Here is a 15,906-nt window from a genome sequence, read left to right as displayed (position 1 = left end):
AGTGAGCCAGTTCTCTATTATATTAGAAAGTTAAATTATTTTAAAAAGGCAACAAATGCTACTATGTTTTATAAAGAAATGATTAGTATGCACTTATATTTTCCTAACAAAAATATTGAAGGAGTCAAATGGACAGAGGTAGAGGGATAATGTGATAAGAGTAATCAGAAACATGTGCTTTAGAATGAGAGGATAATGAGCAAAAGAACCAAGTCTCAGCTGTTTGACTGTAAGTGAGACTAGAGTCTCATTTGCTACAGATTCTTCTGTGAAATGGGGATCATCACACTCACGTAATACCGTTGATTAGATGAGTTAATGTAGGTCGATTTTTGGCAACATTTTCTGTAGTTTGGAAGAACTCAATAAATGGCAGCTATTAATAGAAAATAGGCAGAGATAATAGAGCTTTGAAAAGTGGAATTTCCTAAACTATGCCTAGTGTTCCATTACTGGAACGCTTAGCACATGGGAGTTATTTATAGCCCACTGCTCAGGGTCATCACCAAGGTCTGATGGCAAATATTCAAAAAAATTGTAACCTCAGGCATAAGTGGGTTAAAATGATTCAAACTAAAAGGTATAATTTATTAGGCCAAATGAGTGGTTTTGAAGGTTAGTTTAAGAAAGAACTGCATAACAAATACGAGTTCTCATGTTTCTTTTTTTTTTTTTTATCTTCAAAGGGTTATGTTAACACAGAACTCCTTGAGAGCTGCAACTGAGATCATTGTAGCTTCAAAATGTCATTGACATAGAAAAAAAAGTCCCATCAACTTATTTCAGGAAATAACTTAAGGATTGTGGAACGTGAGAGAAAGGCATAATTATCTTAGATAGTCTATGCATTTTTTGGAGGAAAAGAATTCAGTGGATCTGTGTAAGTCTTTCATAATCTGAAGACAGCTCATTTTGAAGTGTACTTAATGAGCTGGTCCTACAAAAGAACTTAAAAGTAAACACATTGCAGACCTAAGAGAAAGAACAATGTACTGGTACAGCACTCTTTTCATCTAGGTGGTTCTCGTGTTACCTGAGAGAGCTTTTACTAACCTCAGCCAATAGGATGGACTGGATCAGTGGCCTGGAGCTAAAGTGCAGTAACAACATCTCATAAAGGCAGCAAACCATATAGGTTTACATTGGCTTTGAAGTAAGAGTGTCAGGGTTCTAAAGTCTCCATTATTGGTTAGCAGTGACACTAAGGTCAAGTTACTTAATTTCTCCAAGTCTCACATTCTTCATTTGTATAATTGGGATAACGATAGTACCTATTTCATAGGATTTATCAGAAATTAAATAAGGTAATTCATTTAAAGCATAGCATACCACCTGGCACACAGTAGCGGATCACTAAACGGATTACTGGCTGTTATGATGCAAATAAAAAACATTTAATTCTTTTTTTTACAAAAGGTAAAGAAAACTCAGAGCTGGGCATCAAACATTCATCTTTGTATTTCCAATTACATTTCAAGAAGGACTGCTTTAATGCTTACATATTTTTAATAACATTTTCTTCTGCACCAAAGAGTTTTCTATACAGATAAAATTTTAGGGAGAAGGAGATATTATGGGAGATTGTATAATCTAAGATTGTTTGTGAAATTATTTCAATGTCTCTCATATTTCTTGCAGTGAAGAGGGGTAGAAATACAACCTTAGGAAAATAATCAAGTCACCCACCCCATGGGCCCCTCTAGCCTAAGTGAACACACAGAGGAGAATTGGAAGTGAGTGCAGCATGGTGCTGGGAATGTAGTCTCAGCAGACCTCACCACAAGACAGCGTTTTCTTGAATCTTGATTACTTTAATGAAGCATTTCAGGTCACCGGCCTCAAATTTTACAAATATGAATTTATGTTAGTTTCTTCAGTCTCTTAAAAACACTTTCTGTAGCTCTGTACCTGATTTTAAAATAACACTTGCATCTGTTATTTACAAGCCAAATTTCCATGGAAAATAAACATATCTTTGGAAATTGCTGAACTCTTGGACAATTCTAGTGAGTCTTTTCCTCTCTTTAAATTTATTTGAAGACATGGAGTCTCTTTTACTCTCTATTTTCTCTATTTATTTTTTATTCATTTTGTAACATAAAAGATAACCTCTGATAACCTACTATTCCTTATGTGGTTTATATTATCCAACCTTAATACTCCCTTTTAGTGGTACAAGTATTAATGGACTTTTTTTATTGTTTTTACCAGTTTTGCTGTTTCTGAAATAAATATTATTGACTATAAAAGTAAGAATGCATCATTCAAAAGCATCTGTGTTTTTTTTCCAACACATGACAAATTATGTGTGAATAACTTACTGTCTGACAAAGGCTACTGTGACAGTGAAAAGCTCTGAAAAAAACTAGAAGGAAAACAAAATTAACTTAAGAAAAATCTTAATTTTAAGGTAAATTTCTTCCTTTGCCCAATTTTGTTATAGTAAATTGAGGTTACATTTTAATATAGGGTTCAGACACAAAGATTATTCATCTTAGATTGGTAACTATATATATATATGTACGTGTATATAAATATATGTATAAATATATATAAATATATATATATATAAAATCTCCACACATATACACACACACACACAGACATATATATATATACACATATCTTGTTAATATTAAATGTATATGGTTTCTCAGGATACCATTTACACAATTTCTTCACTAATCACCTTCCCTTTTATTTGATGCTTTTTTTAGTTCTAATTCCTCATCTTAATTTTGAATCCAGAAAATATTAATATTTAGTGGTAATTTTCTTAGCCCTTTCACATAAATTATGTTGTAATAATTTTAGCCACCTTAAAAGGGCATACGAAAGAAATGCTATCATATTTATCACCATCTTGCAGATAGAGAAACTTAGGAAATTGCCTTTTGCTAGAAGTCAGCAAAATAATAAAAAGTAGAGCTAGCTCCCTATTTTCTAGTGTTTCCATATTTGGCACCAGCTGCAATATTAAGCAAAAGCATTGACTTATAGAATGCAGTATATGGTGTTAGGTAGCACATGGGAAACATAATGTCTGAGATGTGTCGGACAAGTCTGAAGTCTGGGTGCTGCCCAGAGGCCCCACTTTTCTTTCCCATAAGAGCCACCATTTTGCTTGAAATGCTATTTTCTACCATGCCTACCTGGTTGGCTCCAACTCCTCCTGCAGGATATAGAGGAGATGCTCCCTTTCCTGGAATATCTTTCCTGACCCCTCTATCTCTAATGAAAAGTTCTTTCATCTGATGCTATAATGTGCTGGGTTATCTCATTCATTGATTGAGCAATTATAGAACACTGTACTCTTAGAAATTAGAAAGGAATCACATTGTAATCACCTTCTTTGTTCAAATACCAACTCCTCGCTGAAACCTAGGAAACTATTTCTGGGCTGGCAAAATCTACCTATAGACAAATAAGCATTTGTTGACACATAATTTTTTTCATTTTTGTTTTTGTTTATTTCTATGCCTATATCCACCAAAAGATTATCATCAATTTGGAGGTTTAAATTTGCAACTTGTAAGTTTTACATTCTCAGAGATCAGAACATCTCCTGAATTTTATAAAAGAAATTAAGAGAGAAAAGGATAGCTAAAGAATGCATGCTTTAAGTGCTTGACCAAGTAGACATTTAATAATCTTTCAGGCTGTGTGACAAACATAACTCTTCATATATCATCAGCTACACTAATCCTGTTCTCAGTACAACTCTGTAGACCCAGGCCTGATTATTAGGGAAAACAATATATTGTTTCTATGATATGTTGATTGTTAATAATTGTGGTCAACTAAACCATATTACACATATTAAAATCTATTCCCTAGTAGTCATCATTTTCTTCAGTTCTACTGGCTCCAGACAGTCTGGCATTGAATCAATTCTTTGTTCTGTGGAAGAAAAAAGAAGTATATTTAGAACAGGAATGATTAAAAATAAATTAATATCATTCCACCTGGAGTTTATTTGTAAGAAACCATCTGGCCATGCTTGGATCAATACTATCAGGAAGCTTGAAAAATTAAGCTAGTATGATAACTTTCCTTGGTGACTGGTTATTAAAAGAAAATAAGGTGGTACTTATTTTGAGGGGGCTTCTTTTAATAAAAGCTTGTGCTTCCCTGAATCTTAAATATAAAATGTAGATTTCCATGAGAGGACTGGAGACCTTAGAAATGATTCAAGTCAGGTGTTAGATAATGTCACAACATTATGTGATATATTAGAGAATGCCACAGGATGTTGAAATGTAGTATACATAGTTTTTTAACTATAGAGAAACCATTTGTAAAAGCAGAAGGAAATCAAAATATGAGAATGTTTATTAATTGTGATGATTTATTCAGTAATAGTTATGGAGACTATATTATGTGTCAAACACTATGCTGAGCATCGAAAAGATTTAGGAGAGATGAAATTATCTCCTCAAGAGAGTACACTGTAGTGTGGCAAGGGGAAAAAGCAACAGGTAAAAAATTATTATAAAGTATGAGATAATAGTATAGTTGAGGTGTGTATAACATGGACTGGGATGCAAAGGAAGGCCACACAACTTGCAGTAGTATAAGGAGTTCTTAGAAAACTCTATAGAGTAGGAAATGCTCGCCCTGAGCCTTAAAAAATAAAATAAATGGACATATCTGCAAAGTAGATAAAGGATTCCAGTAGGAGAAACCAGATGGGCTAAGACAAAATCAAAGCATAATAATTTTGCAGAATGAGTAGTAATTTGGTACAGCTAAAGAATAGGGTTTCTTAAAGCTGGTATCAGTTTTGCAAATGTGGAGTTAAATTTAATCTTAAGAGTATACCCCAATTAAGTAAGCTAAACATTTTTCAGCAATTAACTTCACATACATAAATATGAAGCAAAACCCACAGAGATTCTTAAGCATATGCAAATGAGAGAAACAAACTTTATTTGGGGTACCTGGGAATGTTATATCATCCTTGTGGTGTTCATAGGTTAAGTGATTAGACAATTGAGAGCATTGACTTTGGAGGCAGAAAAAGCTATTGTCACATCCTCACTTTGCCACTTATTACCTGGGTGACTTTGGGAACATTACATAAACTGCTTAATGTTAGTTTACTTGGCACACAAGATAATGTAAATAATAAACTCTTCTTGCAGAGGTATGCCTGGAACCTAGTAGGTCTTCAGGGAATGACAGCTATTATCTTTGTCATGCTGCTAATTACAATATTTTCAATTTGGTCTAGAAGAAGTATTACTATAACAAATAAGACATTGCACTTAGAGAATACACAACATTTTTTTTTATTATACTTTAAGTTCTAGGGTACATATGCACAATGTGCAGGTTTGTTACATATGTATACATGTGCCATGTTGGTGTGCTGCACCCATTAACTCGTCATTTACATTAGGTATATCTCCTAATGCTATCCCTTCCCCCTCCCCCTACCCCACAACAGGCCCCAGTGTGTGATGTTCCCTTTCCTGTGTCCAAATGTTCTCATTGTTCAATTCCCACCTACGAGTGAGAACATGTGGTGTTTGATTTTTTTGTCCTTGCGATAGTTTGCTGAGAATGATGGTTTCCAGCTTCATCCATGTCTCTACAAAGGACATGAACTCATCCTTTTTATGGCTGCATAGTATTCCATGGTGTATATGTGCCACATTTTCTTAATCCAGTCTATCATTGATGAACATTTGGGTTGGTTCCAAGTCTTTGCTATTGTGAATAGTGCTGCAATAAACATACGTGTGCATGTGTCTTTATAGCAGCATGATTTATAATCCTTTGGGTATATACCCAGTAATGGGATGGCTAGGTCAAATGGTATTTCTAGTTCTAGATCCCTGAGGAATCGCCACACTGACTTCCACAATGGTTGAACTAGTATACAGTCCCACCCACCAACAGTGTAAAAGTGTTCCTATTTCTCCACATCTTCTCCAGCACCTGTTGTTTCCTGACTTTTTAATGATTGCCATTCTAACTGGTGTGAGATGGTATCTCATTGTGGTTTTGATTTGCATTTCTCTGGCCAGTGATGATGAGCATTTTTTCATGTGTCTGTTGGCTGCATAAATGACTTCTTTTGAGAAGTGTCTGTTCATACCATTTGCCCACTTTTTGATGGGGTTGTTTTTTTCTTGTAAATTTGTTTGAGTTCTTTGTAGATTCTGGATATTAGCCCTTTGTCAGATGAGTAGATTGCAAATATTTTCTCCCATTCTGTAGGTTGCCTGTTCACTCTGATGGTAGTTTCTTTTACTGTGCAGAAGCTCTTTAGCTTAATTAGATCCCATTTGTCAATTTTGGCTTTTGTTGCCATTGCTTTTGGTGTTTTAGACATGAAGTCCTTGCCCATGCCTATGTCCTGAGTGGTATTGCCTAGGTTTTCTTCTAGGGTTCTTATGGTTTTAAGTCTAACATTTAAGTCTTTAATCCATCTTGAATTTTTGTATAGGGTGTAAGGAAGGGATCGAGTTTCAGCTTTCTACATATGGCTGGCCAGTTTTCCCAGCACCATTTATTAAATAGGGAATCCTTTCCCCATTTCTCGTTTTTGTCAGGTTTGTCAAAGATCTGATGGTTGTAGATGTGTGGTATTATTTCTGAGGCTTCTGTTCTGTTCCATTGGTCTATATCTCTGCTTTGGTACCAGTACCATGCTGTTTTGGTTACTGTAGCCTTGTAGTATAGTTTGAAGTCAGGTAGTGTGATGCCTCCAGCTTTGTTCTTCTGGCTTAGGATTGACTTGGAAATGAGGGCTCTTTTTTGGTTCCATATGAACTTTAAAGTAGTTTTTTCCAATTCTGTGAAGAAAGTCATTCGTAGCTTGATGGGGATGGCATTGAATCTGCAAATTTCCTTGGGCAGTATGGCCATTTTCACGATATTGATTCTTCCTATTCATGAGCATGGAATGTTCTTCCATTTGTTTGTGTCCTCTTTTATTTTATTGAGCAGTGGTTTGTAGTTCTCCTTGAAGAGCTCCTTCACATCCCTTGTAAGTTGGATTCCTAGGTATTTTATTATCTTTGAAGCAATTGTGAATGGGAGTTCACTCCTGATTTTGCTCTCTGTCTGTTACTGGTGTATAAGAATGCTTGTGGTTTTTGCACATTGATTTTGTATCCTGAGACTGCTGAAGTTGCTTATCAACTTAAGGAGATTTTGAGATGAGACGATGCGGTTTTCTAAATATACAATCATGTCATCTGCAAACAGGGACAAGACAGGGATGCCCTCTCTCACCACTCCTATTCAACATAGTGTTCAAAGTTCTGGCCAGGGCAATCAGGCAGGAGAAAGAAATAAAGGGTATTCAATTAGGAAAAGAGGAACACAACATATTTTCTAGTCAGTCAAACTTACGGGCAGGGCATCTTCGTCCCGTGTGGGGCTATCCTTTTTACTAAAAATGTCTCAAGCGAGTCAGAAACTACAAGAGCAGAATTGTTATAATGTGAGTATAACTTTTGAGTCCTTTTCCACTACTGACTTCGTATTTCATGTCCCGTTCAAGCTTTGCTGTTTTATTCATAGAAATAGGCAACATAAACAGAGATATGGCCACAAAGTGAAGTGGTGATACAATTTTTTTCAGTGTAATGATCAATTATTAAATATATAAAATGTAATAAACAGCTTTCCAAGCTTTTGAACAATGATTACTAATTGATTAGTTAAATTATCTTATGTAATTTAGACCACAATTTCAAACCAGTATATCTTATTCCTACTTATTAACTACTTTTAAGATAGAATATATATAAATACAATAATTTCAAAACTATTCCTAGAGTTATAATAAAGCCTGAGACATCAACACTGATTTTAATTCATATTTCTCTTTCAGATCTTATGTTTTTCAAATGTTATACTTATTTTGAGAGCTTAGTAGGGTTTTATTATTTTGATGCTTTCCTAGGGTTTCTGTAATGTCATTAATTAAAAGTCTCATAATATAATACGTAAAACTTTGCTGTAGGAAAATAAAGGACTCCATTTAATGTTCCTACAAACAGGTCTAATATCTCAACCAATAAATAAATCAAGTGATGATGTTCTTATTGTTATTGCTCTGTTATATATTGAAGGGTTAACCTGTCACAGGCACTATGCTAATGGCTGTAAAAAATGCGTCCTTATTAATTTTCAGGACATCCTTGTGAGTTAGCTACTGTAATAATCTGCATTTTAGAGGTAGGAAAATTGAGGCTTAAAGTGGTTAAGTTTGATCTCACCCAAGGTCAAACATTTAGTAAGTGGTAGATCTAGAACCAGAATCCAGCCTATATTCTAACTCTCATAAAACTAACTGCTATGTTCAGGATAAAATTATATTATTGTAAATATAGAATATTTTGTACAATTATAAAAAGGGCAGGAAATAAATGTCTCTATTTGCAATGTCTTTTTCGTGGCCTTGTTCTAATGTGTAGAAGTCTTGAAGGAGAAGACTGCAAACACGGTACATCCCCTAGCCTTTATACATCATATTATTCTTCCCTCTGATCATATATTAAGAAATATTTATTGAACAGCTACTTTGAATTAGGAATCGGGGTTTCTGTGATGCTCAAAGCACATTTGCTACCTTTTCAGCTCTATAGAATGTACAATAATAAGAAAAATAGGGTTAAGCAATGCTTATAATACATTATGACAAGTGGTACATAACAATATTTGAAGGCATGAATAACTCTGCGTAGGTTGCAATTAACAAATTTCTTATTTGATAAACTGTATTGTAATAGGATAGTGCTATAGTGACAAATATAATTGATTTTTTTTTTAGCTGGGCCATGAAAGAGTGCTTATAAGGTTAACTAATAGCCACGTACATTTCTGCCAGAATTACTGTATAAGGCATATTTATGGATTCATTTTAACTATAAATCAAAAAGCAAATGCCTGGGCTGCCTCCAATTTTGAGCAAGTGCCAACAACTCTAGAGTCTCCCTTACAGTTCCTTCTAAGTCTACCTTCTATTTATTTCTTTCTCAAAATTCAGTGTTTTATCCTGTTTGGGAGTCAGCCAGACTTGCAAGATTATAGGTCACTTACCTTAGAAGAGGTTCAAGAGGGACTGTTACATGTGCTATATTCAAGGACAAGCCAGGATTCCTGTTGCCCAGCAGGTATTGGTCTGACTGTCTTAGGTGGAGAATAATCTGAAATCTTGCATACCTTCCTGAAAAATGTGACACTTGATGGAAGTGTCCAGTCACTATGATAGGATGGGATACTTTAGTACATATGATAGCAAAATTTATTAAAATAATCCTTTATATTTTGTTTATATTGCTATTGAAATAAGGCTATAAAAATTACTAAAAATAATGGTCAGTTTTGACTCCCTTCCCTTTCTGATTGCAACCAGTGATGTTTTGAAAAAAGCAATACTATTTTTGTTTTTTTTTTTTTTTTTTTTGAGACAAGATCTTGGTCTGTTGCCCAGGCTGGAGTACAGTGATGAGATCAAAACTCACTGCAGCCACAACCTCCAGGGCTCAACCAATTATTCTACCTCAGCCTCCTGAGTAGCTGGGACTTCAGATGAACAGCACCATGCCCAGCTAATTTTTGTATTTTTTGTAGAGATGGGGCTTTGCCATGTTGCCCAAGCTGGTCTTGAACTCCTGGACTCAAGAGAAATGCAATACTTTAAAGAGCTGACTTTGACTTTGTTCCAGAGTAAAAACGTATTTATGTGGAAAAGAGCAGAATTGTTTTAGTGGAGGAACAACACGTGGGATAGAATCAAGGAAATGAACATTGGGTATAGGACTTGGAAAATGAGGAAGAAGTGGCCCATATTGGCAGTGTGTTTTCGAATGAAGCCTGTTAATTCTTAGAACAGTGAGCTGCTTAGCAGAAAATGACTCAGTGGTATACCTACAGATGCTGAATCTTGTTCACTGGGACTTCTGTCCTAATAAAAGTCTCCAACATGCAGATTCAGATTTTCAAGGATACAGTTACTTTTCAGGGCATAATGCAGCTTAAAAAATGAATATGTAAAGGTCACCAGGACAGACCCAAGCCAGAGGAGATGTGCTAGATATTTGGACTAAATAAAACCTTCTAGACTTCTTTATGTTTCTGGAAAAGAGGCAGTCCATCTCTGGCTAATATATAATTTCTCTAGCACAGTAGAGTAGAGGAGAGCTGCAGATGAAGTATGAGCTTTTAAGAAACGAATTCAATCTTCCTTATATATTCTCTGAGGGCTCCAATTAATATTTACCACGGAAGTAAAGCCTAAAGGCCATTTAGGCTATGATCCCTTGGGAAAGCTAGAATGGACACCAAAAGAGAAATGCACAAGCTTTAGGGAAAGGATTAAAAAAATGATTAATCCGTGGCATCAGTAGCCCTATTGATTAACTATGTTGACTGAATGCATTTGACTAAGCAGGCACATTTCTGCTTCCTCCCTTTCTACTTTATATGCATCTTTTCTGTAGCAGCTCACACTCTCAGATAAAGAAGTAAATTTTACTTCATATAGGGAGATCAAGTATTTTTAGAATCTAAGACAATTCTGACTCTAAATCCTTCTATTACCCACACAACAGACTTTGAGATATAATTTTCTCTGCGTATGAGAATCACCATATGCAAGCACAAAATCTTAGTTAACTTCACTGATTGTACTGAGGATAGCGATAGCAAGATTAAAATGAACATCAGATAACTTCTAAATCATTTATGTTTAAGCACCAGAATACATTTTATAATTTCCTTACTAAATCCTCACTCTTAACTTCTTTTGTGGGAGATAAATTTAAAATGGAATGTCCATTTATATTTGCAATCTCAGAATCCATCTGTGGTAGGCAGTCTTTAAAATGGCTTTCAATGATTTCTCCCTCCTAGTGTCCACAGCCTGTGTAACCCTCTCCCCTTGAGTGTAAGCTGGACTTAGTGCCTCATTTTTAACAAACACAGCATGGCAAAAATGTTATCATGCCATTTATTATATCCTTTTCTCTATCTTCATATTCTGTCTTCTCTATCTCTCACTCCTGTGATTCTATGGAACCAAACCACCATGTTGTCACTAGCCATATAAAAAGTCCACATAGCAAAGTACTGGAGTCTCTGCGCAACATCCAGTGAAGGCCTGAAGACTACCAGTAGCTACTTGAGTGAGCTTGGAAGTGAATACTTCCCCCATCTGAGCCATGAGATGACTGTAGCCATTTATGACAGCACACAGCCTTGTGAAATTTCCTGAGTCAGAGACACCAGCCAAGCCATGCCCAGATTCCTGACTCAGAGAAAATGTGAGATAATAAATGTTGATTATTTCAAGCTACTATGTTTTAGTATAATTGTTATGCAATATTAGTTAACTAATATACCAGCTGAATGGTGAGAGAAGGGCAAGAATGAGTATGGGCTAATGGATGCAGAGTAGAGAAACCACTGGTGAGAGGCAAGCTTGACATAGTCATCTGATCTAGGCTGAATAATCCTACCTGAATACTTACTTCTCTATATAATCAGAGAAAAGACAAGGTACAACTATTGCATCTACAGAAGACACATTCCAAGGAATACAGCTTTCTCAAAGCACATCACATGAGCCCTGGGCTCAGCTAACAAGAAATCCCCCTGAACATAAACAGATGTTTTCATGTGCAGCTTCTGTCAGCTAATCTTGTAAATGGTGCCACATTTGCTTTCTACAATGAACTTGTAATAGTATTTCCTTAATATATCAGCAATTATGTTCCTGAAACTCATATTTGTTGAACATTACAATTGTACATTGATTTACCAGTTCTGAAAATCAGTTCTTGACTGTTCTTTGTAAATTTGAGTGAGATTCCAGAATAGACGATTCCTTTATTTGAGAATGAAGTATGTTTATATGGTATCCTCTTATCATGAAACCCTCACTATGGCCTTGAGTTTAATGTTGTGTGTGCATGTGTGTGTGTGTGTGTGTGTGTGTGTAATATAAACAGGAATCAAAGAGTTCTGGTAGTGCTACAAAAGAGAGATACATTGAACAAAATTCTGTTCTCAAAAAAGACAAGCGACTGTTAGGAATAAGTGACATGTTGATTTCTTGAGGCAAGATATGGGGTTACCATGGTGATAATTGCATAACATCTATATTTCTATAAAACCATCTGGGAGGGAGTAGAACATTCTTTTTAAAAAAGACATTATATCCTTGGCATATTATTTGTAGTTGGTTAAAAATAGCCCAGGCATGTGGGCGTTTGCTATTCTTGTCATAAGCTTAGGCTTAGAAGAAATGCACACCAAACATCTCTCTCCCACCTCACATTCAGTAATTGACACATTACTTTCTACTCTTCTGTCCAGTAATTCTATAGTTTCCTCTCCAGTCTGCAAGGAAAACCTAAGACTACAATTTGGAGTTAATTTCTTACTACTTTTAGTAGTAAGACTACCTTAAGACTAATGCCTTCAGTTACACAACAGGTAAATACCCTATACTGTCCTTCTCCAGGTTAGATTTTTCCCTAACTGGATGACACAGTCTTGCCTGAAGATGGTCAGTCACCACAACACTTAGACAGATAGCTTTTCATAACTACACTTAAAGTATTGAAAAGAAGTATAAACAGGTTTTGAGTGGCTGTGGCATCAGTGATGGGGGAGCCACAGCTGTTTTAGAACAAAGTTTTCTTGTTAGCAAGTGAGTTTTCTAAGGATAGAGGTTGTATCACATTCTTCTCTAAATGAAGTACCTAGCAAAATGAGGCAAACAAAATGTGTTGCGAACATTTTGGCTGAATATGGTTCATCAAAATATTGGTTACCAGTTGATATTCAAAGTGTCACCTTTTTCACAAGTTGAATTGTTCATTCTGAAAGTATTAACCCTCTCAAGCTGTACTGAGTCATGTGATAAACTGTTTCTTCTCAATAATCTTACTAATTAGGACAAGAACAATTTAAAGCAAGAAGTGTAGCTTAAATATATATAACTATTGATCTCATTTGTTTAGGATTTTCTGCCCTAATCACGTTCATCTGCTATTTATAGTGTGTTGTCTTAAGAATAGGCAGGCAAGCTTTTAGCTTGATACAAATGAATATATGTGACATTCTTTTGGATGACATATTATGAAGTTGAATTTTGTATATATTTTGATCTTATTATTTTCACTTTTTATTAAACTCTTAGAATTATTAACAGGTGAATTAGTAATAGGTGATTTATGAATCAAATTTTTTGTTTGTCTCTTACCTGCCTAAGATTGTTTTCTAAAAGGACTTAGTCTCGTCAGATCCAACTTTCATTTTAGATAAAGTAAGAAGCTGCTGACAAGGATGTGATATGGGAAATATCAGGAAAGCCCCTTGACCCAGTTATCTCCTATTTCTTCCAGCTTGTATCTTTAAATTCCAGTTTTCTCTGGCTTAAAAGCTTGAAGACACTGTTTAAAGGGCAAGTACTAGCTGGACTAAATAGAGCATTTATTTAAAGTCTATTATTTTAAACTACCACATAATTACACTGTTGGTGAGGCATCCTATCAGAGAGCAGGGCACAAAGATGATAGTTTAAGCAACAGACAACTTTGGAGTAGAGCATTAACGTTTTTCTGGAAATGGGGACCATCTCTGAATACTCCATGAAATTTGAGGACTGTGGGATGGGGTACCTAAAAGGAAGTGAAGAGATACTGACTATAATTATTAATGATGTCGCAGTTTTACTTAGGCCCTTATGAGGTGCTGTGCGGAATCATTACATTTTTGTTGCTGTCAGTAAATCATTCATATGTATAAGAGACAATGAAATAGGGAAATTGATGAACCACAGCAATGAAACATATGCATTCTAAAAATCCGAACTAGAAGTGTTAGTAGACATAATTTTGTCTTATCCTATTTTTCATCTTATATTACTCTCTTTTAAACTTTCAGGTTTAGATTGCTATCATTTATCCAATAATCACTTATTGAATCAAAAAGAAATGTGCTGAGAAGTCACTGTGCTTACTGTCTAACATAGCAACCGCTAACACAGCAAGCTAATACAGAAAGTTTCAGATATTATGAAAACCCAAAATAGAACCTGTCAATTACTGCTGATAGATTGAGTACCTACTCTGCTCTAAGTATTCCTACTAAGATCAGGTCATGAATATGTTGTGATTACAGTGTGTTTGATTAAGTTAACATTTGTCAACCCCAGGAGTCCTGCACTAACAGAATCAGATATTTTATTCCTTTCCCCTTTAGTTAAAAACAAAAAGGGCTATTAGAAGTTTCTAGTATTCCATCACCAAGCAGAAAACCTGGTAAATGCCTACATTCAACAACACCAACACAGCACCAAACAAAAAATAAAGCAATTACTTTTAGAGGAAGAAGCTCTGGTTTCATAGGAACCTCAGCCTGCTCCTGGCCTCTCTTAGATTGTATTGAGTTATTTGGGTCTGACTCAAATCAGTAACAAATTTGGGAAAAAACAGCAGTTTTGGCTTAGCTTCCTCCACTTCCCTCTTTCAAGTGAACTGTGCAGAAGTTGCATTTCCCTTTGCTGCTTCTTGTTGAGTGTCTTATAGAGCAGGGGTCCCCAACCCCCAGACCATGGACCAGTACTAATCCATGGCCTTTCAGGACCTGGGCTGCACAGTAGGAGGTGAGCAGCTGGAGAAAGAGCATTACCCCCTGACCTCTGCCTCCTGTCAGATCAGCGGCATCAAACTCTCATAGGAGTGCAAATCCTGTTGTGAATTGCACATGTGAAGGATCTAGGTTGTGTGCTCCTTATGAGAATCTAATGATAAATGTAATGTGCTTGAATCATCCCATAACCATCCCTCTGCCCCGCCCTCATCCATGGAAACAGTGTCTTCCATAAAACCTGTCCTTGCTGCCAAAAAGACTGGGGCCACTGTATAGAGAGATGCTTACCCAAGTTTGACAGTGCCGTAACTTGGAAAACAGCTTGTCTTCTTTCTGGACTTCATTACTAGTAGTCCTACTTGCACAAGACATAAACCACGTCCTCTAACCTGAGTGCTACCATTAAGAAAAATGTTCTTTATCCTTCAATATTTACTTACTTTAAAAAAAATTTTCAGAATTCAGAGATGGAAGACAATACTATACACTCTGAGACCCTTAACAGGCACAACCGCAACCACATTTAAGGATAAATAGTAAGAGCTAATATTTGTCACATGCCTAATGAACATCAGACACTGTTTTATGTGCTTTACAAATATCTACTCCTTTAATCCTCATATAAAATTTTGGCATATGAATGTATGAAATGGTTACTACATATAGGAAACAGCTATTCTCTTAAATATCTTGAGATTATTGCCTCCCTGCAAAAATTGCAACACATGGCTTTACATGCCCACCAATAATGTGTAAGAACATTCATGGCTTTACCTTTTTCCAAAAGGCATTTTGTAAGACTTCAATTTTTGAGATTATGTTAACAATAAAATTTATTTTGATCAGTTTTAATTTGCAAATCCATTATTATTAAAGTTAAGTAACTCTTTGTTTATCCCATTATAATTTCTTGTTGTGTCAAATGCATGTTGCCTATTTTTATTTTGTGCTGTTTTTTTCTTACCTATTCTTAGTATATTTGATATATTATGCATAGTAGTCCTTTGTTACTTACCTATGTTAAAAATATCACATCCCACTCTTTGACTTGTGTTTTTACTGCCTATAGAGTTTTATAATAAAGTTAATTTAAATATTATCAATCTTTCCTTCCTTTCTTTGTTAAGCATCTTTATTGAGATACAATTTAATATCATAGCGTTCCTCCACATCTTCACTAGCATTTCATGTTGTTGGTATTTTTCATTTAAGTCATTAGGATAGGTATTTAGTAACATCTTATTATGGTTTTATTTAGCACTTTCTTGATGACTAATGATGCTG

The 15,906-nt window shown here is 35.4% G+C and overlaps 1 long non-coding RNA gene across 1 annotated transcript in view; it reads right to left on the bottom strand.

The window, feature by feature from the left end:
• Positions 1–3,058: 3,058 nt before the first annotated feature.
• LOC130540606 (uncharacterized) overlaps positions 3,059–15,906 on the bottom strand; it is a 71,280-nt gene continuing 58,432 nt past the window's right edge. The window contains exon 5 of the long non-coding RNA XR_008954602.2: positions 3,059–3,900. This is a non-coding gene — a long non-coding RNA (uncharacterized LOC130540606). The remainder of the gene's footprint in view (positions 3,901–15,906) is intronic.

The sequence above is a fragment of the Pan paniscus genome, chromosome 9 (genome assembly GCF_029289425.2).
Source record: "Pan paniscus chromosome 9, NHGRI_mPanPan1-v2.0_pri, whole genome shotgun sequence".
NCBI classification, from domain to species: domain Eukaryota; kingdom Metazoa; phylum Chordata; class Mammalia; order Primates; family Hominidae; genus Pan; species Pan paniscus.
This window is presented reverse-complemented; position numbering and strand designations above follow the sequence as displayed.